Source organism: Bubalus bubalis, chromosome 13, assembly GCF_019923935.1.
Source record: "Bubalus bubalis isolate 160015118507 breed Murrah chromosome 13, NDDB_SH_1, whole genome shotgun sequence".
NCBI lineage: Eukaryota > Metazoa > Chordata > Mammalia > Artiodactyla > Bovidae > Bubalus > Bubalus bubalis.
The window spans coordinates 31469386-31495882 of record NC_059169.1 but is presented as its reverse complement, the minus strand read 5'-3'; positions in this window follow the sequence as shown (position 1 = coordinate 31495882).

Genomic DNA, 26497 nt, shown 5'->3' with positions numbered 1-26497 from the left:
CAAATCCCTTATGACTATACAGTGGAAGTGAGAAATAGATTTAAGGGACTAGATCTGATAGACAGAGTGCCTGATGAACTATGGACAGTGGTTCATGACATTCTACAGGAGACAGGAATCAAGACCATCCCCAAGAAAAAGAAATGCAAAAAAGCAAAATGGCTGTCTGAGGAGGCCTTAAATAGCTGTGAAAAGAAGAGAAGTGAAAAGCAAAGGAGAAAAGGAAAGCTATACCCATTTGAATGCAGAATTCCAAAGAGTAGCAAGGAGAGATAAGAAAGCCTTTCTCAGCAATCAGTGCAAAGAAATATAGGAAAACAATAGAATGGGAAAGACTAGAGATCTCTTCAAGAAAATTAGAGATACCAAAGGAACATTTCATGCAAAGATGGACTCCATAAAGGACAGAAATGACATGGACCTAACAGAAGCAAAAGGTATTAAGGAAGGGGGCAAGAACACTTAGAAAAACTGTACAAAAAGGATCTTCACGACCCAGATAATCACGATGGTGTGATCACTCACCTAGAGCCAGACATCCTGGCATGTGAAGTCAAGTGGGCCTTAGGAAGCATCACTATGAACAAAGCTAGTGGAGGTGATGGAATTCCAGTTGAGCTATTTCAAATCCTGGAAGATGATGCTGTGAAAGTGCTGTACTCAATATGCCAGCAAATTTGGAAAACTCAGCAGTGGCCACAGGACTGGAAAAGGTCAATTTTCATTCCAATCTCAAAGAAAGGCAATGCCAAAGAATGCTCAAACTACTGCACAATTGCACTCATCTCACACGCTAGTAAAGTAATGCTCAAAATTCTCCAAGCCAGGCTTCACCAATACATGAACCATAAACTTCCAGATGTTGAAGCTGGTTTTCGAAAAGTCAGAGGAACCAGAGATCAAATTGCCAACATCCGCTGGATCATCAAAAAAGCAAGAGAGTTCCAGAAAAACATCTATTTATGCTGTATTGACTATGCCAAAGCCTTTGACTGTGTGGATCACAATGAACTGTGGAAAATTCTTTAAGAGATGGGAATACCAGACCACCTGACCTGCCTCTTGAGAAACCTATATGCAGGTCAGGAAGCAACAGTTAGAACTGGACATGGAACAACATACTGGTTCCAAATAGGAAAAGGAGTACGTCAAGGCTGTATATTGTCACCCTGCTTATTTAACTTACATGTAGAGTACATCATGAGAAATGCTGGGCTAGAAGAAGCGGAAGCTGGAATCAAGATTGCCGGGAGAAATATCAATAACCTCAGATAAGCAGATGACATCACTCTTATGGCAGAAAGTGAAGAGAAACTAAAGAGCCTCTTGATGAAAATGCAAGAGGAGAGTGAAAAAGTTGGCTTAAAGCTCAACATTCAGAAAACGAAGATCATGGCACCCAGTCCCATCACTTCATGGGAAATAGATGGGGAAACAGTGGAAACAGTGTCAGACTTTATTTTTCTGGGCTCCAAAATCACTGCAAATGGTGTTTGCAGCCATGAAATTAAAAGACGCTTACTCCTTGGAAGGAAAGTTATGACTAACCTAGACAGCATATTCAAAAGCAGAAACATTACTTTGCCAACAAAGGTCCGTCTAGTCAAGGCTATGGTTTTTCCAGTCGTCATGTATGGATGTGAGAGTTGAACTATGAAGAAAGCTGAGCGCCGAAGAATTGATGATTTTCAACTGTGGTGTTGGAGAAGACTCTTAAGAGTCCCTTGGACTGCACGGAGATCCAACCAGTCCATTCTAAAGGAGATCAGTCCTGGGTGTTCATTGGAAGGACTGATGTTGAAGTTGAAGCTCTAATACTTTGGCCAGTGAAGAGCTGACTCATTTGAAAAGACCCTGATGCTGTGAAAAATTGAGGGCAGGAGGAGAAGGGGATGACAGAGGATGAGATGGTTGGATGGCATCACCGACTCAATGGACATGAGTCTGAGTGAACTCCAGGAGTTTGTGATGGACAGGGAGGCCTGGCATGCTGTGGTTCATGGGGTCGCAAAGAGTCGGACACAATTGAGCGACTGAACTGAACTGAACTGAAACAAAGATTAGCAAGATGTCATTTGTGCCCCTGATGTAAACATATTTTTAAAGACTAATTCCCACAGATTTATCAGTAGTAAAAATTATTTTTAAAATTTACAGTATGTGTTTATCCTTTGCAATATTACCATTAAGCAAGTACTTCCATTCAATTACAGAAATAATCCAATTTTCCTATGAAATAGTTATATATTAAGTTTATTATGAAAAGAGGAAGGATCACATATGTCTATTTCTATAAGTCCAAACAGCAATATATTAGGTTTTTTTTAAAAAATTATTATGATCTATAACTTATTATGTACCTGAATTTCAACTCAGAACTTTGAAGTGCTAGTTGCATATGGTTAGACTGAGAATTCTCTTCAGTCAGTGTAGTACCTAGGTACTAAGAATCTCTCATCATAGAGCATTCCTGCTAAAGTGTTTAAAGTACAGATTTAATGTATAGAACTTTGCTTAAGGCTTATGAATATGAGCAAAACCCATTAAGTAGATGACATAGCCTCATTTTTTTTACTCAGATGTCATTGTACATTTTGCTATTATTATCCTTTCATCTTTTTGTTTACTTATTTCATATCTTGTGTTTTTTTGATTCCACACTATATTTGCCTTTGACTTGATGAATCTGATTCCACAGCTTCCAATTTTGTGCATATATTACTGATTGCAAAATACATATCTTCCCAACATCTATCTCCCCACTTGTATTTTTAACCAGTTGGTTATCTGCACCTGGTGACCCATCAGAGGGATGAAACTTAGCATCTCCATTATTTGCCTTTATTTAAATTCCCATTCTCCCTTCTCTAGTTAATAGGTAAAGTGTATAGATTCCAGTATCTCTGAATTCTGGGTACTTATCAAGAAAAACAAAATGTCTGTTTCAAAATACTCCAAAATATCTTCTCAGTCTTCCAACATGGAATCAGTAATACATCTGTCCTACCCTTTCTTTGTTCTAAGTACTAAGCTCAATGAAAGTTCTTACTTTCTCATACTGTCTATGGAAATGAAGTTTCATTTCAATATCTTTGGCTTGCAGTAGTCTAGATTTGGGCTTCCCAGGGGACACTAATGGTAAAGAATCTGCCTACCAATATAGAAGATGTAAAAGATGCATGTTTGATCCCTGGGTTGAAAGATCTCCTGGAGGAGGGCAAGGCAACCCACTCCAGTATTCTTGCCTGGAGAATCCCATGGACAGAGGAGCCTGGTGAGCCACAGTCCATGGGGTTGCAAAGAGACAGACATGACTGACACAACTAAGCACACATGCATGCAATGTAGCATTATCTAGTTATTTACCATACCTTCTTTCTGTCTCCTCTTTAGTATATTCTTCACATTGCCAATAGACACCACTCTAGTCTTTTCGCTTATATGATTAAATGTTTTCAAGTCCAAATGCCATTTCATGAGATGCAAGTTCTTTTACAATTTTATCCTAACTACTGACCTCTTTTGATTATTTCCTATTAACTTAACCCCCAATACACACACAACATGCACATACACAGGCATATACATATACATCCTCATATGCAGATGCATAAATGCATTTCCCTTACTTCATTCATTTTGGTGTGCGCATCATTCATGAATATATTATACCTCACTATGATCTTTTTGGCTTTCCACATGCTTCGTTAGGGATATACCCTGTTCTGATTTCCTCCTCTTGCCTTTTCTATCAAGTAAGGTTAATACCTAATGTTGTCTTTGCTTTAAACACTCTTCTTATCTCTGAGGCAGGTTTAACCATACTTTCTTATATGATCATTAAGTGCTTTACAGTATCATTTATTGCTTTCTTTTTTTCATTATACCTGCCTTTTTTTCTTTAAATGTAGACTTCTAGCAAGGCAGAGACCACATCTTACAACTGTATCATCATGACCAAGGAAATGATGCATTTCCAATGAATGTCAGTCACAGTAATAGAAGAATTAATAAGAATAAACTAATGAGAAACATATTATATAGTTTTGTAGGCAAAAAGATGTCCACTGTCTATCTCCTTAAAAAGAAACATTGTTGTGTTTCCTCCTTTATAAACTATGGAGAATTTTCCAACATGAGACTATACTTGCTTGAATTCCCACATGTGAATGAAAGAATAAGCTGCTTGAATTTAAAACACCAAGCTAATTAGCATTTCATTCGCCCAGAGAGGAAATAAAGGTCCTAGTTCATTCACTGCAACACTGATTTGGCACTCTCCTCATCTCAGGAGTTAATAACAGAAGGGCACAGATTATTAAACAAAGTGATCTCTACCCTGTTTCTCCAGCTCTTTCACATTTATTTTCACATTAATCCTAAAATATGGTTTCTTTCTCAAAAATTCAATGAAGCTTCTGCTTTGATAAATCGTGTATGTCAGAAATCTTAATTGGAATAAAAGTACACTAGCTAGTTCAAAAAATGGTTTTTAAAGGGTATTAAGTCAGGAAATCTCTAGAGGAGATAGCAAGTTAGGCATGGGGGGCCCTTAAAAGAGGCTCTACAGCCAGACTTAAAGCCCAAACTTCACCAGAAGACTCATCCCTGAATATCACATTGGCCTGCAATTGGAAATAGACACTTGGCCTTATGGACCTGGGACTGAACTCAGCACCATGGCTTTTACCACTTCTGTTTCTGTAGGACAAAGCCTCCTCGTCTAACCTTGCCAGAAAATGAATTCTGAGTACTACCCATTCATCCTGTCACCTTCAAATCACAGTGTTGAGGAAGCTAGTCTACATGCTGGAACCTACATCATGTACCTGACTCCCCACTGCAAGGCTAGGCTGTATGTACTAATTTCCTATGGCAGCTATTAAAAAATGATCACAGGTTTAGTGGCTTAAATTAGAATAAATTTATTATATTAAAGTTCTGAAGGTAAAAATGTCCAAAATGGGTCATATTTGGCTAAAATCGAGATGTTTGTAGAGTTCCATTCCTTTTGCATGCTCTAAGAGAGAATCTATTTTCTTGCCTTTTCTGGCTTCCAGTGAAAGAAAGAAAGTGAAGTCGCTCAGTCGTGTCCAACTCTTTGCGACCCCATGGACAGTAGCCTGCACCAGGGTCCTCTGTCCACGGGGTTTTCTAGGCAAGAGTACTGGAGTGGGTTGCCATTGGCTTCCAGAGACCACCCTAATTTCTTGATTCAGGGCAGTCTTTCTCCATCTTCAAAACCAGCAGGTTGGGCCTAAGTCCTTCTTACACTTGCATCTCTTTAGTCCTTTTCCCAATCCCTCTTCCATTTCAAAAGACCCTTCTTGATTATACCAGGTCCACGTTGATAATTCTGGCTAATGTCTCTGCTTTGAGATCAACTGATCAGCAACTTCAATCCCATCTGCAACCCTAATTACCTTTTGTCATCTAATCTAGCATATTACAGGTTCTGGAGATTAGTATATTAAGGTCTTTGGGAAACCATTGCTCTGCTTCCTGGAGTCCACCTCTGGCCACCAAAGATTCATTCCCTTCCCACATAAGAAATACATTCATCTCATGCCAATATCCATTAAAGTCTCAGAATCCACAGAATCTGCTTAACATTCAAAATGTCATCAGTCTAAATCTCATGAGGCTCTGGGCATAAACCATAGTGAAGACAATTTCTTTCCATCTGTTTACCTGTGAACACAAGGAATGTTACCTGGTAGCAAAGTGACATGGTGGGATAGGCATAGGACAACAGTTATAGATGTTCCTGTTCAAAGTGGAAGAAAATGAAGGCCAATGGAATCACCAGTCTGGAACAATTTCAAATCCAGTTGGGTGAATTTTATTTAAAGGCCTGGAAATAATCCTCTTTGATTCTTAGGTATGTTCTCTGAATCATTCTTCCTTTTTGATCAATGCTAGCATGTACTTGCAGCTGAGGAGTTTTATTCATCTGAATTCTTGCATGGCAGAATTCTTGCATGACAGAATTTGAAGGCTGGGGTCCAACAACCTTCTTTCATTGTGTCCTCTTTCAGCTTCCTTTAATACCAGCTGACAGTGTTCAGATGACACCATACTCAAGGATTTTCTGCCTGTCTAGTATGTTTCATTTGTTACATAGTGCTTTGTAAGTGTGTGTGTATGCGTGTATGCATGAATGTATATATGATATTATTTAGGAGGTTCCTGCAGAGATCATTAGCAGCTTAGGGTGGTTGGCTAGACAAGTTCAAAATTTGAAGAACAGGTAGACTCCAGGGCGTAGGCTGAAGCTGCTGTCCACAGATAGAATGTCTTCTTCTTCCAGTAAGCCTTAGATCTGCTTTTAGACCTTACAACTAATTGAATCAGGCCACACAGATTATCTAAGATAATTCCCCTTACTTAAAGTCAATTGATTATGGAATTGAATGACATCTGCAAAATATCTTCACAGAGACACCTAGATTAGTGTTTGGATAACTAGGGACTGATAGTGTTCCTGAATTAACAAAACAAAAAGACAGGCATACTGGGCAGGTATGTTTTCTGGTTTCTACCCTGAGTATCCAGAAACATGAGAGAAGAAAATTCTCTAGAAAGACGTGCAAAAGTTGCTGAGGGCTTAAAAGACATGACATATGACCACTATGAAAATTCACAATTCATGTGATTCCCACCCCCCCAGATTTCCTTTGAATCTGTCAAAGACACATTCTTCCCTTACTTGTGTTAATTTTTTATACCAATATTAATGTTATAATCCATTTTACTTTTCAATTTTACTTTCTTTTCACTTTGTTACATTTTAGCCTTAATCAGTTCCTTTCTTCTCTCCCTGCCAGCATGTATTCAAAATGCTATTTCTCTATCAAAATTTATTTCCTAGGATGGCACATTTCTTCTTTTTTTTTTTTTAAATTGCCCTCTGCCACACATCAGGAGTCCCAAATTCCATTTTTATTGTGTCCATGAGGTATTGAGCTTTATAACTTTAAAATCAATAGAGTCAAATATCATACAAATGACCTCTGCATATCATGATGGAAATGGTCACAGTAGATGAGACACTAATAGCTGGGATCCTGCCAACTAAAATTAGGTTTAATTTGAGAAGAAAAAAGCATGAATCAAAGCAGAACAAAAAATATTTGATCTTGTCTTATTCTTCAATCCAAGCATATTCATCATTGAAAAAGTGATTCAGATCAATGTAACACTTTATAAAATAATTACACTTTCCTTCAAAGACTAAATACTGTTATTTTGAACACTGTCAAATTTCACATATCTATACTAGATACCCTCATAAGTTTCTTTATAGAGCGTAAGTGAAATGGCATTGAATATTTTGAGTTAAGTAGCTTATGTGTGTTCAGCTTTGTTATTCACAAGGTCAAAGGTGACATAGTCTCCTTTATGCTTCCTTGAAACTAGGGTATATATAATTTTTAATATCTGTTCTAGTGGTGAACTTTGTAAGAGAAATAGATTAAAAATTACTATTCTCTAGAAAGAAAGAATGTAAAATGAATAAAAATTATTTAGGTGAAATTGGTTCTATGATTGAATCTTATGAGAGTCTACTAGTGAATCTTAAATTGTATTTTATGAAGCTTGAACTTCCTAATTTCAGAGGTAAGAAGTTATATTCAGGAATTTAAAAATATCTTTCTAAATCCCTCAGCAGAATTCTAGTTCTAGTGGGTACATTCAGCTATTCATGGAAAGTCTTAAGGAGAACAATAACCACAGTAATAACAACAAATATACAACTTACATTTTCAAGAAAACTAGGATCAGAAAGAACAATCTATATGCAGCAAATGTATTCCAATGTTGCCCAAAACAGAGGTCTTGAACAACCCTTGAGACACCTATATGAGAATGTGCACAAAGTGAGCAGGAATCTATAAAAGAGGACTAGACATTCTAAGTCCAGAAATTGTTGGAGATGCAAAAACATCAAAACTTGTGGTATGCACAATATTAAATCACATAGGATGTTGGGTTCCATTACTGTGAGATTAATGAAATAACTGAATTGAGACTACACAGTGGCTGTTTGGGCTCTCCAGTGTTTGGGCTAGGCAGTTCAAATCCAACCTGGTGCAGCTGGTTTTAGCGTCATGTGGTGACAATTCTCTACCTTGGTTTAAATATCAATGGGAAAATGCCCAGAGTACTGGTTATTTTAGGAATATTTCCAGTTGCAGGTGTGCTCAGTCACTAAGTCATGTTCTACTCTTTCCAACTCCATGGACTGTAGCCCACCAGGCTCCTCTGCCCATGGGATTTCCCAGACAAGAATACTGAAGTGGGTTCCCATTTCCTTCTCCAGGGAATCTTCCTGGCTCAGGAATTGAACCTGTACCTCCTGTGTTTCCTGCATTGGCAGATGGATTCTTTACCACTGAACCATGTGGGAAGCCTATATTTCCAGTTAGTTGATGCCTATTCTGTATACTCAAAATGTAGAAAAACTGAGGAAGAAGAATAATGTGATTACGGCTACACACCCTCCATGTCCCACTTTGAGATGGGAATGACTCCCATGGCCCCATGGATTCTCAGTATGTCCACCATTCTATCTTCTTTCCCATCTAAGAGAATATCAAATGTCAGTTACATCCAATTTAGAATAAACATGCATAGCAAGTAGATACTAATATCCCATCATATCATAATTTGCATTATTAGGACATATAATTGCAAGATTTTACTATATCAACTTCCAGAAAGAGAGGGACCTATCAGAAGATGGCCATTAGAATTAGAATAAATATTGAATAGGGCAGAATTTCTATAGAAACAGAAGATTTAGAAATTGGGATGAGGGTTTATTTCCCAGAGGTAGCGGATATGATGAATTCCAGCAAATAGAACTGCCTTAAATGAGGGCATATACTGCAACACTAATGCTTTGAGATGTAGGAATATCAGAATTATTAGTGCAAGATTTCTTTTAGGAGGTCTTTGAGAGCCAAAAGTGCTATAATTGTAAACCCTTTGCGGAAACAAAAAGAAAATAGTTAACTATGAAGGCTTGGGAAACACTCCAGATCAGTCCTATGGCTGCTGCCCAGAACTGTACCAGTAATAGTTCATGAAAATTCATTGACTGAAAATTCACTGGCTGCAGTGACTAACAACACAAATTGCAAATTCCACTTTTAAACAGCAATACAGTAAGAAAGCTGAAAATGGTAACAATCATGTCACATAGTTGATAAAATTGTGATTTAATATTCCAACATGAACTAAAAATACGTTTAATAAAGTATTTTCTGTTTTAAAGAAAGAATAAGAACAAAAAATGCAGAAATACAGGAACACAGAGAAAAGATGGCATAAAAGACTAGACTGTGAAATTGGAGCTGTCAAAACCCTAGAAAGATATGAAAGGGAAAAGACTTGACTATATCATAAATAAAGAAAGAAGTATATCAAGAATACATTGATACAAACTATAACTGGATCCAAAATTGTATGTCAAAATTCTGTTTTCTGTATATTAGAAGAAAACATAGATGAATACCTTTGTAACCTCAGAGTAGCAAGGTCTTTCCAGCTGTGACTTACAATTCAGGAGCCATAAAAGAACAAATTAATTAGCCAAAACATCTGCAGAACTACCTGAAGCAAAAGCAAAACACAAGAAACATTAATGGAACAGGTTCAAGGTGAAAGGATGGCCCCTCCTGCTGGTACATTTGTTTTCTGGAAAACACATGGGGCCCGTGTTTTATTGCACTTTGACTTATTGTTCTTGTGATACTCTGAAACATGAGCATAACAGAATGCCAGATGTCAGTACAGGATGAAAAAGAAGTCTTTCCCTGTTTATTAATACAAAACTGTAAGTCACATGGTATTCTTGAGAAGCCATGAGGGTCAAAACAGGTGTGAATCTGGAATGTCAACTGCTCATTGGGCTCAGCTTGGAATCTGCCTGCAATGCAGGAGACACAGAAGACACAGGGTTTGATCCCTGGATTAGGAAGATCCCCTGGAGTGGGAAATGGCAATTCACCAGTGAGGTGCTCAGGATGTCCCCTAGGACTTACAGCATGGGAGAGGAACATCCTCACACAACCATCTGAAATTCAGTATGTGAGGACTGTAAGATGGAAGCAGTTTAATTGCTGTGCCCCTGTGGTAGAAAACACTGGTGCCTAATAGCCATCAGTTCAGACCACAAGGCTCCTCACTGTCCATGTCTTATCTATTGATGAATCTTAAAATGAGATATCAGGAAGCAACAGAAGTAAAATCAGAGATTATGCTATTAATCAAAAACTCTCCAACATATACTTTCAAGTTGAAAGACAACAGGTATTTTCCAACATTTAACTAAAGGGTCAAATGTTGCCCACTTCTATCTCATGATGCTTATCTCACCTGTAAAGAGTGTTTTAGTCACGGAGAAGGGCAAGTATACTGTGACCTGAGCTTTCTTTTTCTACTTCCACTTGGGGCATTGGAGAGCTTTCAAAATGAAAACTCTCTCAGTTTAGTTTTAAAGAGTCAGAGAGAAGCAAACCTTCTCTTTTCATCATTGACTATTCAGTCTACAGATTTCAGAGTTTCTGTACCCATAACATGAATAGGATTAAAATCTAAATCTGCTGAGCCCACACACTGCCTATAGTATGAGATGGCATCTCAAAAATACTGGAGTTAGTAGCTGTTAATATCATTTATTCCTCAGTGCCCCCTCCGTATTCATTACACAACCCAATATTCATTCAGGATAAAAGTGAGAGGCAGAAACTCCCTCCTTTTTGAGACTTAGCATTGGAAATCATATAGTATAGCTTCTGAGATATCTGTTAGTCAAAGCCCAGCTTCTAAGAAGAGAACATAAACCCCATTGAGAGACATGTCAGTCATCTTACAAGAAAAGTGTATGTGTGAGATTGAGTGAACATATTAATGCAGCCATCTGTAGAGCATGTAATCTTCAATTTGTCACACTCTCCTTCCAGGCAAGGAGGGCCCAGTCCTTAGAAACATAATGGCTTTTCTCTCCTGTTCAAGGGTAGGGAAAATTCTTTTATTCATTCTCTTACAAGAATGAACAAAATGTTTCCTCTTAAGTGAAAATTGTATATTCATATCCAGTTGGAGGTATATAAACTTACTTCTGCCAGATTCGTCAATGGGAATATTTTAACAAGGTTCCTACCAGGAATTCAGATTGTGGATTTAGCATTTCTGATAGGTTTATTATGATATATAGTAAGTATATATTTGGTGTTTAGCCTGTTTCTGACAGAGAGCCAATACTGTTGGAATTTCCTAAGTGATGAGAGGTATAAAGGTGTCTCTTGTTACAAAAATAAATAAGTAAAAGAAAAAGAAAGGGAATGGCTGTGAACTTCAGAGATGCTGCCACTATTCTCAGAAAGAAAGAAGCAGCACAGGCCTGAGTGTGCTCTGGGGAGGACGTGGAAGATGAGAGTCGCTGACAGGCAAGTGGGAAGCTGGAAGATCTAGAAATTCACATGAGTTCGGAGGAGGCACATGATGACAAAGGCACCAACAAGATGTATTAATGGTTAATCATTTATCACAGTTCCAGTGGCAAAATGTTATTAGCTAAATTCAGAACTGCATCTACATAAAAGGACTAAACCAAATTTCACTCCTGCAAACTGTATCTCAGGTCCAACACAGATTCAGATCCTATAACAAAGTGTGTCCAAAATAATATATTACAAAAGGTATTGATATGTAAAGGGTTTCTAAACAATGGAGTACAAAAAGTCCAACAACCCTGTTAAAAGTGTCTGTGTGTGTGTGTGTGTGTGTGTTTGTGAGCACATGCTCAGTTGTGTCTGACTCTGCAACCACATGGACTGTAGCCCAGCAGGCTCCTCCATCCATGGGATTCTCCAGGTAAGAATCCTGGAGTGGATTGCCATTTGCTCATCCAGGGGATCTTCCTGACCCAGGGATCAGACACATGTCTCCTGAGTCTCCTGCATTGTAGGCAGATTCTTTACTGAGCAACCAGGGAGGCCCGTTAAAAAGAGACTAAAGATAAGGGGAGGAAGGTGGTTGGGGGAGTCAGGATGGGGAACATATGTGCACCCATGGCTGATTCATGTCAACGTATGGCAAAAACCACTTCAGTATTGTAAAGTGATTAGCCTCCAATTAAAATAAATAAATAAATAAAAGAGACCAAAGATATACACCAAAACTTAAGAGAAAATGTCATGAAAGTAATTCTTAATCTTATGAAAAGATATTCAGTATTTCTTCTAATCAGAAAATTTTTAAAAATTGGGACATTATTTTTTATTTATAGTCATAAAAATCTAAACATAGCATGTCCTGAGAGGAACTTGAGGCAATAATTTCTTTAATTCACTGCTAATAAGGATGCAAAACACATAATAGAGGGACAATTTGTCAAATCTTGCACATTTACCACCTGACCTAGAAACTCCAACTCTAAAATTCCTTACCAAATGCATTGTACAAAATGAGGGCACATGGCTATTCACTGCAGCAATACGGTAACTAGCAGTAGATGTGAAAATATTCAGATTTCCATCAATAGAGGTCTGAGATGGTTGGAGGGCATTACTGGATCAATGGACATGAGATTGAGCAAATTACAGGAGATGGTGAAGGACAGGGAAGACTGGCATGCTGCAGTCCATGGAGTTACAAAGAGTGGGGCATGATTGAGCGAATAAACAACAACAAGAGGTCTGTTGGGTTAAATCATAGTACAAAATGGAGTGACTATTTTTGGTCTAAGAAGTGAAATTCTCGAAGATAAACTGTGTGAGGCAAGAAGAGCTTTGACCCACATGATGATTATTTATGAATGAAAATGAAAAATCCCTATCTAAGCATCCAGTTTTTTTCTTTTCTTTACATATAAATCTATTTGTGATTATAGTTAGACACTGATATCTTACGCCCTAAACCAAAAATAGATATTAAACCAGAGATAGATTTTTTGATTTCTGGAAGTTGCTTTTGTATTTCAGTACACAGATGTATTTCTAAGTTAATAATAGTAACATAATTTAAGAATTATACAGCATAGCAATGAGGATACTCTCAACTGAGTATTCACATTAGAGCAGAAAGGTAAAAAATCAGGACCATTTTTCACTCCTCCCAATATGTAGATGTCTGACTCAATCCTACAGTTTTGACTCCTGGGAACTACCTTTCCACTGACATTTAAAAAAAAGATACTTGGTTTTTAACAAAATATTAGCCATAAATAAACCAAAATTATTTTTCTAAGCTTTTGATAAAATGGATATTTTTATGGATATATTTTATCCAAATATTCAAATGGATATTTGAATAAAATTATTTATCCAAAATAATTGCATACAATTTACATTTATACAAAACTGGGAACAATAAGAGAGAATAACTAACAAAGAAACACATTTCTAATAAACCTCCATAAATCTTATCATGGATATAAATTCAGTCACCTGCTATATTTTAAGTTTAAAATGTTCTAATGTGTGTATCATCATGTATCTGTGGTAGTATATTATTGACTCAAACTCTCTTCCCTGTAAGAGGCCTGAGAGGACACACCCTTTCTGTGACAGACAACTTACAATGCCTTCCAGGAGGTAGGGTAATTCACTATTCCAAGGACTTCACATCGACCATGTGACTAGTTTTGGCCAATGTGAGCAAACATAGTTATGCGATGGCCACACAAGATGTGGATATTATATGCTTATACCAGCTCTTACTCTGCTATTTGCCTACAGAATATTCACGTACTATACAGATATTGCTCCTTTTCCTATGTTCCGAAATAAAGAGACATGTCAGTCATACCCAAAATAGATCAGAGCTGCAGCCTGAAACAACCTTAGCCCTGAAAGCCAGGAATTGCCTGGAGCAAAGCTGTAGCCAACCCACAGCTGCATACTGTGCACATGATAATTAAATACTCATTTCAAACTACTGTGATTGGAGGATTCTTCTCCATTATAGGGAAGTTTCAGATTTCCTTGGTGGATCAGACATAAAGAATCTGCCTGTAACGCAGGAGACCCAGAGATCCTTGGGTTCGGAAGATCCCCTGGAGATGGAAATGGCAACCCACTCCAGTGTTCTTGCCTGGAGCATTCCATGGACAGAGGAGGTTAGCAGGCTACAGTCCATGTGGTTGCAGAGTCAGACATGACTGAGCAACTAATACTTTCACTTTTTCACTTTCAACATAGCGAAGTTTAGTAAATACTATACTGCATTCCATTAGAAAAATTAAATACTATTCTAAAAACTATTTTCTTTGAGTTTTATTTCATCATAATAGTTATGCATATTTGCTGCATATTTTAATGTAATTTTTCCATTTCTCTTAAATTTTAATATGTACCCCATACATTCAATAACCATTTATCAATTAATTTCTGATATGTGATCACTGCATTCTCTTTGAAGTTTTTCTTTCTTTTCAATAATATTATTTGGAAAATAAAATAACAATCATAATAATAGTTTGTATACTGGAACAATAAGGGGGTTGTATTAAATAATGAAAAACATTTAACTGCTTAACAAATTCAATTAAATATACTTTACCACCATGCAAGACTTGAGCTGACAAAATTTATTAACTTTTCTAAAAATGACATTGACTCAATTACAAAAGAATGTTGGTCTGATGTGGATTTATGAAGCAGAATCATGAAAGGGAATATATTTTAAAACATTGCCTAGAGAGAAAGAACACTGTAGTTTATGGATGTTCAATATTTCATTCAATAATTTAGTCCATGTATTTTGTGGAATTGAGTATATTATGCCATTTTGGCTCAAAACCATTAAATAATTAATTGATATAACATATCTGCCCATGATTCTGATTACTGTACACAGAAAGTCACCTTTATAAAAATATTGGGATCCAGGGTAGGGCCATCTAGAGGGACAGACTTCACTGTATCTGCAGACATATTTTCTGGACCCTGGGTCACTTACAATTATTTTTTTGCTTGTTTTTTTAAAAATCAAATAAAATTGAACTTGGTTAATGTGATTTTTTTTTTCTTTCAAAGATAGAACTGTTTTCAGTGGTTAATTCTGAATCCAGTAAATTCAGTAATGCAGTTATTCCAGGTGCTATTTAAGGAACATGGAATAGATTCGTGAGAAAAGCACAAAAATGTCTGCCCATGTCGAATTTGTAAATTCACCATGGTAATGCCATACTCTGGGTTCTTGGATATAGCCTATTGGCCTTCTCTTTTTGGCAGTCTCTACACTTTCCATCGGCTATAGTTCCCATCTGTGTTGTTAGTGGAAAAATGGTTTTAATCATCCAACTCATCTCATGCCGGGAAGCCTGCTGGAAAGTGTCAATGGATATGCATTTTCCTATAATCCTAAATTTTGTCTTGTACTAGCCAAACACTTCAAAGTTTGAAATCAGATGGTACCAAATCAGTCAGGGATTGTCTCTAAAATATGTTCTGTATCTAGACAAGCTTGTCCAGTTTTTTTTTTTATAGTATTTACTCCCAGATTTAGTATTCTTTCTATTTGAACTTGTCATAGAAAAAGGGTAGTGTAAGTGTCCGCATATCCCTGATAATCTGCAATTTGGATATTCGTTGGATTTCTTTTTAATTGTCTTCAGGATCCTTGCAAAAATAACAATATGTAGACAGGCATCACTCTGCAAGTATTTACTGAGATTCCATTGTAAGTACTACTAAGTATAGCCTACCAAGAATCAAAATTGTGCAGAAACCATTGAGGGCACTGATGATAAAAAATTAAGTTAAGCAAATGGACCAGACAGCAATGAAGTTTATAAGAAATGTGTTTTGGAATTAAATGGATCTATCTGGAATCCTGGTTCTGACGTTGAAATATCTTTGCAAATCTGCAAGTCACATCAGCTTTCCAAGTTTTGATTTCTGTAGTCAAAGAATGAAATACCATTACCTATAATCCTGAGAATTAGGATTTTAAAATGCATCCAGAATTTTGGTACATGATAGCAGTTTGATAGCTTTAGAAAGCACTTATTACTAGAATAAAAATATCACCTGCTCCTTCACTACACATTCACAAAAGCACTCTGGGTGTGTTTTGGTATGTGTGTGTGTTTTATATGTGTATTTGAAAGACATTTACATAGCAAAATAAGAAAACAAGAGATTTAAGTACCATAAAGGTTCAGGACAGAAACCTAAAATAGGGTGAGCTAGTGTCAACTTAAAAAATAGTCACAACCTTAAAGTTGAGAGTTATGTTTGATTCGGTTAGAATTTTTAGGACGTCAAGACTGGGAGATAAGACTTCAAGTAACCAGGACAGAACTGCTCTGAGGAGGTGTGGTGAGAAGTCAGATTATATAGAAGTTTTGTAACAAAGGCCAGGTAGCCTGAACATCAAAAGATTATTGCTAACTAAAGAAAACCAGACATCCCGAGTTAAGGAATTTAGTGCTTTTCTATGTGTGGAAGATGCAAGAGTCTGGGCTCACTGAAATCATTCCTTTCCTATATATCTCAACTATCCTGGGCCAGTATCTTGAGTTTTACACAACCTGAGCCCTTGGGGCTCATCATAGGGAGTGGCTACAGTATTCTCCTGATGGCTGGTATTCTTCTCCTTCCTAAGTGCCCTTAGGGCTCACCACCTCACATTGAATTGCTGATTGTGACATTCTTGTTTATTGATATGGCAGGAAATATTTCATTTCTCAGTAGTTAGTGGAAACTTCCCAGAAGTAGTACAGATTTTGAACATGGAAAGACATGTCTTTCAGATGAAATTATATACATGAATAACTATTGATTCCAGTTTTAGTAATAGGGTCATATTATAGTGCTATGCCTTAGAAGAGAATGTTGAAAGACAAGGGAATCCTTTTTTGAATTTTCTTAATAAATTTAAAGATTCTCTATTCTTCCCCATCCCCAGTGGAGTTGGGATAAAATTGACACAGTTTTCTATAAGGTTAAAGTGTACATTGTTATGATTTGACTTAAATACATTATGAAATGATGACCACAATAGGTTTAGTAAACAACCATCATTTCATATAGGTACAAAATTAAAGAAATAGAAAGAATATATGTCATTTCCTTGTGATGAGAACAGATTCCCTGTTCTGATGTAATTGAGGAATACTACTGATTTCTAAGTTTGGAAAGACATGATTGAACAATGACAAAAGCTCAGCTTCTCTGTACACCAGTGCCAAATGGAATTTCAGAGACAAAATTTTGGGTGACATAGAAAAGGATAGCTTTATTACTTTGCCAGGAAAAGGCGGGGCAGAGTGACCTCTTGCCTCACAAAAACTGTGTCCTCACTTGGAGAGGGTATTGGAAAGCTTTATAGTAATGGTTCAGAGAGGGCGTGGTCAGCCCGTGGAGAGTCTTCTGATTGATTGGTGGTGAGGTAAGTAGGAGTCAGCATCATTAACTCTCAGGTGGACGACATACCCATACCCTTGTTAATTTCTCCCACCTAGAGGGGATTTTGGAGAAGGAAATGGCAACCCACTCCAGTATTCTTGCCTGGAGAATCCCCACGGACGGAGGAGCATGGTAGGGTACAGTCCATGGGGTCACAAAGAGTCGGACACGACTGAGCGACTAAACGAGAGGGGATTTTGGAGAAGGCAATGGCAACCCACTCCAGTACTCTTGCCTGGAAAATCCCATGGGCGGAGGAGCCTGGTAGGCTGCAGTCCATGGGGTTGCTAAGAGTCAGACACAACTGAGCGACTTCACTTTCCACTTTCCTGTATTGGAGAAGGAAATGGCAACCCACTCCAGTGTTCTTGCCTGAAGAATCCCAGGGACGGGGGAGCCTGGTGGGCTGCCGTCTATCTGGTCGGACAGAGTCGGACACGACTGAAGCGACTTAGCAGCAGCAGAGGGGATTTCAATATCTGCAAAATAGTGCAAAAATATTGTTGCATGTGCCTCTTATGGGGAACCAGGACCTTATCCCAAGGCTTCTCTTGATTATTTATTTCCCCCTCATCTCTTATCCTCTCCCTTTCCTAATTAACAACTGATTGAATCTCTCCATTGGAATTCAGGGAAGGTCATGAAGACTCAATGAAGGCTGTTTTCTATAATCATAGGAATGAGGGACACAGAAGAGCTTTGTGCCTAGAGCCTCATGGGGCCCTGCTATATATCATGATGACTTCAGAACAAAATATACGTCTATGTCTTTGTCCAGATTTTCTACGAGTGAAATGATTTTATCTTGTCACTTGTGGACGTCTGTTGCTTTGTTTGAGATCTTGTCTGCAGGCCCTTATAACTCATCTGATAAACATTTGAAGCAAAAATATGAGGTAGGGAGTGATAAAAGACATCTGTAACACTTAAATTCCTCACTAATATTTTGTACGTTAAAGTGTTAAAATGCACATATCAAGTACACTTCTTTCTCCTTGAACAGCCCTGTGAGTCTAGTAAGACAGGTGTCCCTTTGCATTTTTAGGGTTTAGGGCAACCAATACGCATGATTAAGTGGGTGGCCCAGCTTTACGCATTTTATACTGGGAAGAATACGGGGGAGAATTTTCCTGCTGCACAAAGTGAAAGGCCTCTCTCTGTGGGTAGAAATTAATTGTACTGCTCCTAAAGAAGAGGCATCTCAGAGAGTGCCTGAAATTCTGGCAACGAAACCCAATTCCCACATCCCATTTTCACTTTACAGGGAGGAGATTCCCTTGGGGCAAAGGACAGAGTACTGTTCACATTTTAAAGCATCTCTCACTGCTATTATAATCACAAAGTATCTTGTGACTGAGCTATGCACACTAACAGAGAGCTGTTTCCAACCAAAAATTTTAAAAGATGTTATTTTCCATAGTTTTCATAGTTGTTACTTGTTTGCTTTTGTTTTTAAGGAAATCCATGAATGCTATTGCAAGCACAGTCAAGGGAATAATTGTTCTGATATTCTGAAGGGAACTTTATTTTCTTTCTTGTTTTTTTTTTTTTTTTTTTAGCATCACTGCCGCTTTCAAACAAGCTGTAGGGAATAAAACAAACAAAAGAAAAACTTAAATTATAGCTTTTTCACATTATCTCTAATTTGTTATAAAGCAAGAAATGTTCTTGTTTTTTTATATTCTCATTATAAACACACTGAAACATAAAATTTATTGTAGCTCTATCATTTCAATATGTTTGGGAGAAACTCAGTTCAGCGCTTGTTAAGTTTTCTTTGGACCACTTGCTAATATTGCTCCCTTAATAATTTAAAGAAAAGTATTTATAAATTCGGGCTTCCCAGGTGGCGCTAGTGGTAAAGAACCGTTCTGCTGATGCAGGAGATATAGGTTCAATCCCTGGGTCAGGAAGATCCCTTGGAGGAGAGCAACCCACTCAAGCATTCTTGCTTGGAGAATCCCATGGATAGAGGAACATGGTGGGCTGAGGTCCATGGGGTCACAAAGAGTCTGACACGACTAAAGTGACTTAGCACACAACATGCATGTGTTAATAAATTCATTAATAAATTCAAATCCATACATTCAAATGGATTTGGGAAGATCATCTTTGATTTGTGTATACTACTACTAAGTCACTTCAGTCGTGTCCGACTCTGTGCGACCCCATGGACGGCAGCCCACCAGGCTCCCCCGTCCCTGGGATTCTCCAGGCAAGAACACTGGAGTGGGTTGCCATTTCCTTCTCCAATGCATGAAAGTGAAAAGTGAAAGGGAAGTTGCTTAGTCGTGTCCGACCCTCAGTGACCCCATGGACTGCATGCAGCCTTCCAGGCTCCTCCATCCATGGGATTTTCCAGGCAAGAGTACTGGAGTGGGGTGCCATTGCCTTCTCCAATAGAAGGATATAAAATATTTTTATTCCCTGTATTATAATAAGAAATCATTGGATTAATTTTGAAAAATCGTACTTTTCCTTTAAAACTAGTAAAGGCCAGCAGATACAAAGAAACTTAAAAAGAAACTCTAGTCAGTTAACACTTCCCAGATTAAGCAAAGGATGAGAGGTTTTAATTCTTGAATCCAGAGACTAATCTAGCCTATCACAAAAAATGACCAAACTTTTGACAACTTCTAGAAATATTGTGGTTTCAGCTCTTTCATGTAAGTTATGTTCCATTTTGAGTTCCATATAATTGTGTATTATATGAAGTATAAAAATATATATGAATATTCAGTTGTTTCAGCATCATTTACTAAAAAGAGTATTATTTTTCTTCATTTGTTTATCTTGGCACCTGTATTAAAAATCAGCTGACCATATAAATCTGGGTCTATATTGAGAAAGGTCATGGAGAGGATGTGACAGACAGTTGATACAGAAGTTGAGTGAGTGAAGTCGCTCAGTCGTGTCTGACTCTTTGCAACCCCATGGACTGTAGCCTACCAGGCTTCTCCGTTCATGGGATTTTCCAGGCAAGAGTACTGGAGTGGGTCGCCATTTCCTTCTCCAGGACGATATCACTAAGTTCTGGCAATTTTGCCTCACCAGTGTCCTTTCAATCCATACAGTTCTCTCCTTCTCAGCTGCCACCACCCCAGTCCAAAACATCATCGACCCTCCCTGGACTTATGCAACAGCCTCTTTAATGATCTTCCAGTTTCTACTCTTGCTCCCTCTACAATCTGTTCTCCACATGATAGCCATTGAACTAAAAATGCAAATCTTATCATTTCATTTCCCTCCTTAACCCTTCAAAGTGTACCCTGCTTTTATAATAAAACCTGAAAGCCTTATCATGTCCATGGACACAGAAGTTAGACCTGGGCAATTAGAAGCACATCACAACCTAACCTGTCCTTGGAATGTGCATTCTGCCCACTTTTCCCCACAGTGGGAACCCTTTTCCAGGAAGCGGCCTTGAGAGAGCAGTATGTTGTTGTTCAGTCACTATGTCGTGTGTGACCCCTCTTTTGTGACCCCATGGACTGTAGCCCACCAGGGTCTTCTATCCTTTGGGATTCTCCAGGAAAGGGTATTGGAGTGGGTTGCCATTTCCTTCTCTGAGTGTGTTGTTGAGACTATCAATTGGTATGCAGGAGTAAACCCAATTAAAGCTTTTGTATAAACTCTTACTCATCAGGGAGATAGGTGAGGTGAAGTGATTGACTCATTTTCTGGCCTCCCAAGACAAACATGTATGCCAGTTTCTTTGCTTATTAAAACTACCACCCTCCAATCCGGAGTAATCTGCCTTTTTCTTTGATTTCTCACCGCCCCTCGTGCATAAGGATCAGCTTCATATTTCACCTGGGAAGCTTCCCAGATTGCGAACCAACAGTCTATTTTATATGCATTACTCTGTTCTATTGATTTTAATGTCTACTCTTTTGTCAATACCCTTATTTAACATTGCTTTATTGTATAAGTATTGAAATTAGGTAATGCAAATTCCTCAACCAGTATGTCTCCATTTGTTAAGGTCCTCTTTAAATTTCCTTGGCAATGTTTTGCAGGTTTTGGAGTTCAAGTTCTGCACATTTTTCATTAAATTTATTGTGAACTTCTTTCTAAAGTCATTGCAGATGGAGGCTTTTATTTTGTTCTGTGTTCAATCTTGTTATTCATTTATCAAATGTGTAGTTCGATCTTCTCTTTCATTCTTGAAATTTTTAGTGATTATATTCTCTGTTTTATTTTAAATAACAAAGCTACATTTTTATCCATCTCTTCACCTTTTTTAAGCAGCATATTTGTCTTATTTGATTAATGTCTGCATTTTATTTTATTTCTACTATCTACATTGTGATTGATTTATTCTTCATGTTATTTCTAGCTTCATGTTCAAGGGACATAGATCACTGATTTTTAAACTTTTTTTTAAATTTAAAAGAACATAAATACCTAATATGAACATTGAAATTTTATCCAAGTATTGCTTTAATAGACCTAAATAATTTGATATGTGCTGTTTTTATCATTCTTCAAAATATTTTTGATGTTTTTCTTTGACACATAATTTATTTAGAAATCAGAATGTACTTCTGATTTTAGAATTGTTTTACTTTGCTGATATCTAAATTACTATTATTTTATGTTTAGAGCTCTTTCTCTCCAGTGTATTCTTTAATATACTGAGACTTACTTCATGACTGGCATATATTCTGTCCTACTGCTAGTGCGATGATGTGTACTTGAAGAAAATGTCAATTTGTAAAGTCTGTAGTTTGGGAGTTTGGTGTCCCATAAATGTTAATTACGGTCTGTGATTGATTGTATCATTCAGATTTTCTGTGTCCATACTGAAATTATGTCAAGTTACTATATCAGTTACTAAGAGGGGGAAGTTAATGTCATTCAGTGTGATTTTACTGTCAGTGTTCACTCTATATACTTTACATTTCTGACATTAAATACAAATACATTTATAATTGTTATAACTTCCTAATATGTTAACCATTTATCAATAGTGAGTATTATTTTTGCGTTAATGTTTGTTTTGTTTTTTGGGCTTTTAACATTTCAGCCAGACTCTCATGCCTGTGTTTTCCTGAGCATGATATATATTTTATAGCTCATTATTTTTACCTGTCTGTGTCAATATATTGTAAGTTCATTTCTTATAGGCAGTGTATAGTTGCATATTCTTTTTCTTAGGCAGTCTAGCAATTTCTGTCTTTATTAGGGAGTTTAACACATTTAATTAATGTTTGCTGATATGGTTATTTTAGGGTCTGCTGTCTTGTTTGTTTTTTGTTTCTTTCTTATTTGTTTTCTTATTCTGTCTTCTTTTGGTTTCTCAATTTGTCTTTTACTGTCTACATGTATGCTAACGACTATTTTACTGTCTACATGTATGCTAATGACTATTGTTAATATTCAATTTTTATTAATTAGGTTTCTAGCCATATCTTTTGGAGAAGGCAATGGCACCCCACTCCAGTACTCTTGCCTGGAAAATCCCATGGATGGAGGAGCCTGGTGGGCTGCAGTCCATGGGGTTGCTAAGAGTCAGACATGACTGAGTGACTTCACTTTCACTTTCATGCATTGGAGAAGGAAATGGCAACCCACTCCAGTGTTCTTGCCTGGAGAATCCCAGGGATGGGGGAGCATGGTGGGCTGCCATCTATCGGGTCGCACAGAGTCAGACATGACTGAAGCGACTTAGCAGCAGCAGCAGCAGCAGCAGCCACATCTTTTATAATATGTTTTAGTAGTTTCTTTGGATATTGAAATATTTATTGTTGACATCACAATTTATTAGCATTAGTATTAAATTATATTAGGATATATATTGAAAATTCACAATCATGTATTTCCTTTTTCCACTCTGAAGTGTTACATAGCGTATATATATATTTTCATCATTGTAAACCCATAGGCTTTAATTTTAAAAAGAACTAAATATAATTATACATAGTCCTTTATATTTATCTACATGAGTACATGTATATTGTCACCCAGCTTATTTAATTTTTATGTAGAGTACATCATGAGATATGCTGGACTGGATGAAGCACAAGCTGGAATCTAGATTGCTGGGAGAAATATCAGTAACCTCAGATATGCAGATGACACCACCCTTATGGGAAAAAGCAAAGAACTAAAGAACCTCTTAATGAAAGTGAAAGAGGAGAGTCAAAAAGTTGGCTTAAACCTCAACATTCAGAAAACTAAGATCATGGTATCTGGTCCCATCACTTCATGGCAAATAGATGGAAAAACAATGGAAACAGTCAGCAACTTTAATTTTTTGGGTTCCAAAATCACTGCAGATGGTGACTTGCTGCCATGAAATTGAAAGACACTTGCTCCTTGGAAGAAAAGTTATAACCAACCTAGACAGCAAATTAAAAAGCAGAGACATTACTTTGCCAACAAAGGTCCATCTAGTCAAAGCCATGGTTTTTCCAGTAGTCATGTATGGATGTGAGAGTTGGACTATAAAGAAAGCTAAGCACCAAAGAATTGATGCTTTTGAACTGTGATGTTGGAGAAGACTCCTGAGAGTCCCTTGGACTGCAAGGAGATCCAACCAGTCCATCCTAAAGGAAATCAGTCCTGAATATTCATTGGGAGGACTGATGCTGAAGCTGAAACTCCAATGCTTTGGCCACCTGATGTGAAGAACTAACTCATTTGAAAAGACTCTGATGCTGGGAAAGATTGAGGGCATTAGGAGAAGGGGATGACAGAGGATGAGATGGTTGGATGGCATAACCGACTCAATGGACGTGAGTCTGCATAAACTCTGGAAGTTGGTGATGAACAGGGAGGCCTGCCATGCTGCAGTCCATGAGGTCGTAAAGAGTCGGACAGGACAGAGCAACTGAACTGAACTGAACTGAACTGAACATGTGCACAACAGCCTTTGCTCTTCATTTGTTTATATATATCACAGTTGTGACCTAACATAATTTCATTTCAGCCTCAAAAATTTACTTTGAGTATATCTGTAGTACAGGTATACTGGTGATAATTTTTTTTAATATTTACTTATTTACTTACCTACATACTTGTAATTTCTTCAAGATGATAGAGCAACTAAACATTATGAATTATTTATATTCCATTTCCCTTGATTAACTTTAGCTCTATATTTGTTTCATTTCAATGATTACTCTGGATCATATATTACTGTGCAGTATTTAATCTTAAGTTACAGAAGTCTAATACAAATTAATTTAATTAACTATTACCAGGTAATACAAGTAGTTCAGAAAAATTATCAGCTAACAAATCCTATTTTTACTTAAGATAAATCTCTGCTTTAACCATGTAACATTATGGGGAAATAAAATAGAAGAGCCAGACTTTAAAAATATTTGGAACAAAAACTCTAATCTTGTTGACTGTTTAATATTAATAGATGATATGAGAGGAAAGAAAAGAATAAATTATGGAGAAGATGAAAAATGATCAAACTCAGTAAAAAGAAAAAAAGGCTAAAGAGAGTAGGACAAAAGTAAATATCACAAAATACACAGGGGAAAAAAACTTGGGAAATTATAAGAAATAATATACCTTAAATATCAAATAAAAATATTTTATACTTTCCTATATTGAGATATTCAGTTGGAAAATGACACATACTGTGCTTACATCTAAACAGAAATACATTTCCATTATATGCCTACAAGCCTGTATTTTTCTGTGATGACATTTATAATATCTTTTCTGACAATTTAAACAACTTGACCAAAATAAAAATTAGGTAAGCTAAGTTAAATTGAAATATTATTCCCTTAAACTATAGATGACATAATCCTAGAATTAAGAAATAGATACAAGAGATGAGATGGAAATCACTAAGATCCACAGTTTCATAAGATACCACAATATTCAATTCAAACCTTATGGTAGATTTAACAGCCTAAGCTGAAATATATTTATAATAATGAAAAAATATCATATTTTACTTTTATAATAGTTTGAATTTTTTCTTAATTAAATTGTATTTATTTGTTGCTTTCCCATGTAGTAAGCTTGGAATTTTTCTCATCTTTATGCTAAAATTTCTAAAAATGCAAATTTCAACTTAGTACAAAAAGTGTTGCTGCTAAGTCACTTCAGTCGTGCCCAACTCTGTGCGACCCCATAGATGGCAGCCCACCAGGCTCCCCCGTGCCTGGGATTCTCCAGGCAAGAACACTGGAGTGGGTTGCCATTTCCTTCTCCAATGCATTAAATTAAAATGAAAAATGAAAGTGAAGTCGCTCAGTCGTGTCTGACCTTCAGCAACCCCATGGACTGCAGCCTTCCAGGTTCCTCCGTTCATGGGATTTTCCAGGCAACAGTATTGGAGTGGGGTGCCACTGCCTTCTCCAACAAAAAGTGTTAGGTTTCTGTTATTAACCATATGTGGGTTTTTAGTCAAGGGAATTGGTGGCTGTACTGTTTTCTTCTTTAGATAGTCTCTTTTATACACAAAGTTTATAAATCTCAAATATACGTTTTATGGAATCTTTTCAGGTAGAATTTCTGTTTAGAATCTGATAACAAAGGCTACTTACATGATTTGGAAGAGGGAATTGAAAAGGAAACCATTGTTGCTCTTGAGCCATTGGGGTAGGCGTGGTTTGAGGATAGAAGGCTAAAGCCTTGTTTGCTGGCAACTTTGTTTGGAGTCTACCTGCTCATTAGGCACCTCAGTGCTTTGCACAGATCAGATCATTAACAGATGTGTCCTCTGATTCCTGCAACCCCTGTGCCTTTAGATTTGTTGAAGCTAGTGGAGATCTTCCTTAACTCTTGCTTACAAAATCCTAGCAGCGATTTTGTAAAGCCTCTCCATTAGTGCATGCTAAGTCGCTTAGTCATGTCTGACTTTCTGCGACCCCATGTGTTGTACTCCACCAGGCTCCTCTGTCCATGGGCTTCTCCAGGCACGAATACTGGAGTGCGTTGTCATTCCTTTTTCCAGGGGACCTTCCTGACCCAGGGATTGAACCTTGGTCTCCTGCATTGTAGGCAGATTCTTTACCATCTGAGCCTCCAGGGAAGCCCTTCTTCTTTAGAGGAGACAGCAAACAACTGCTGCTGCTGCTACTGCTAAGTCACGTCAGTCG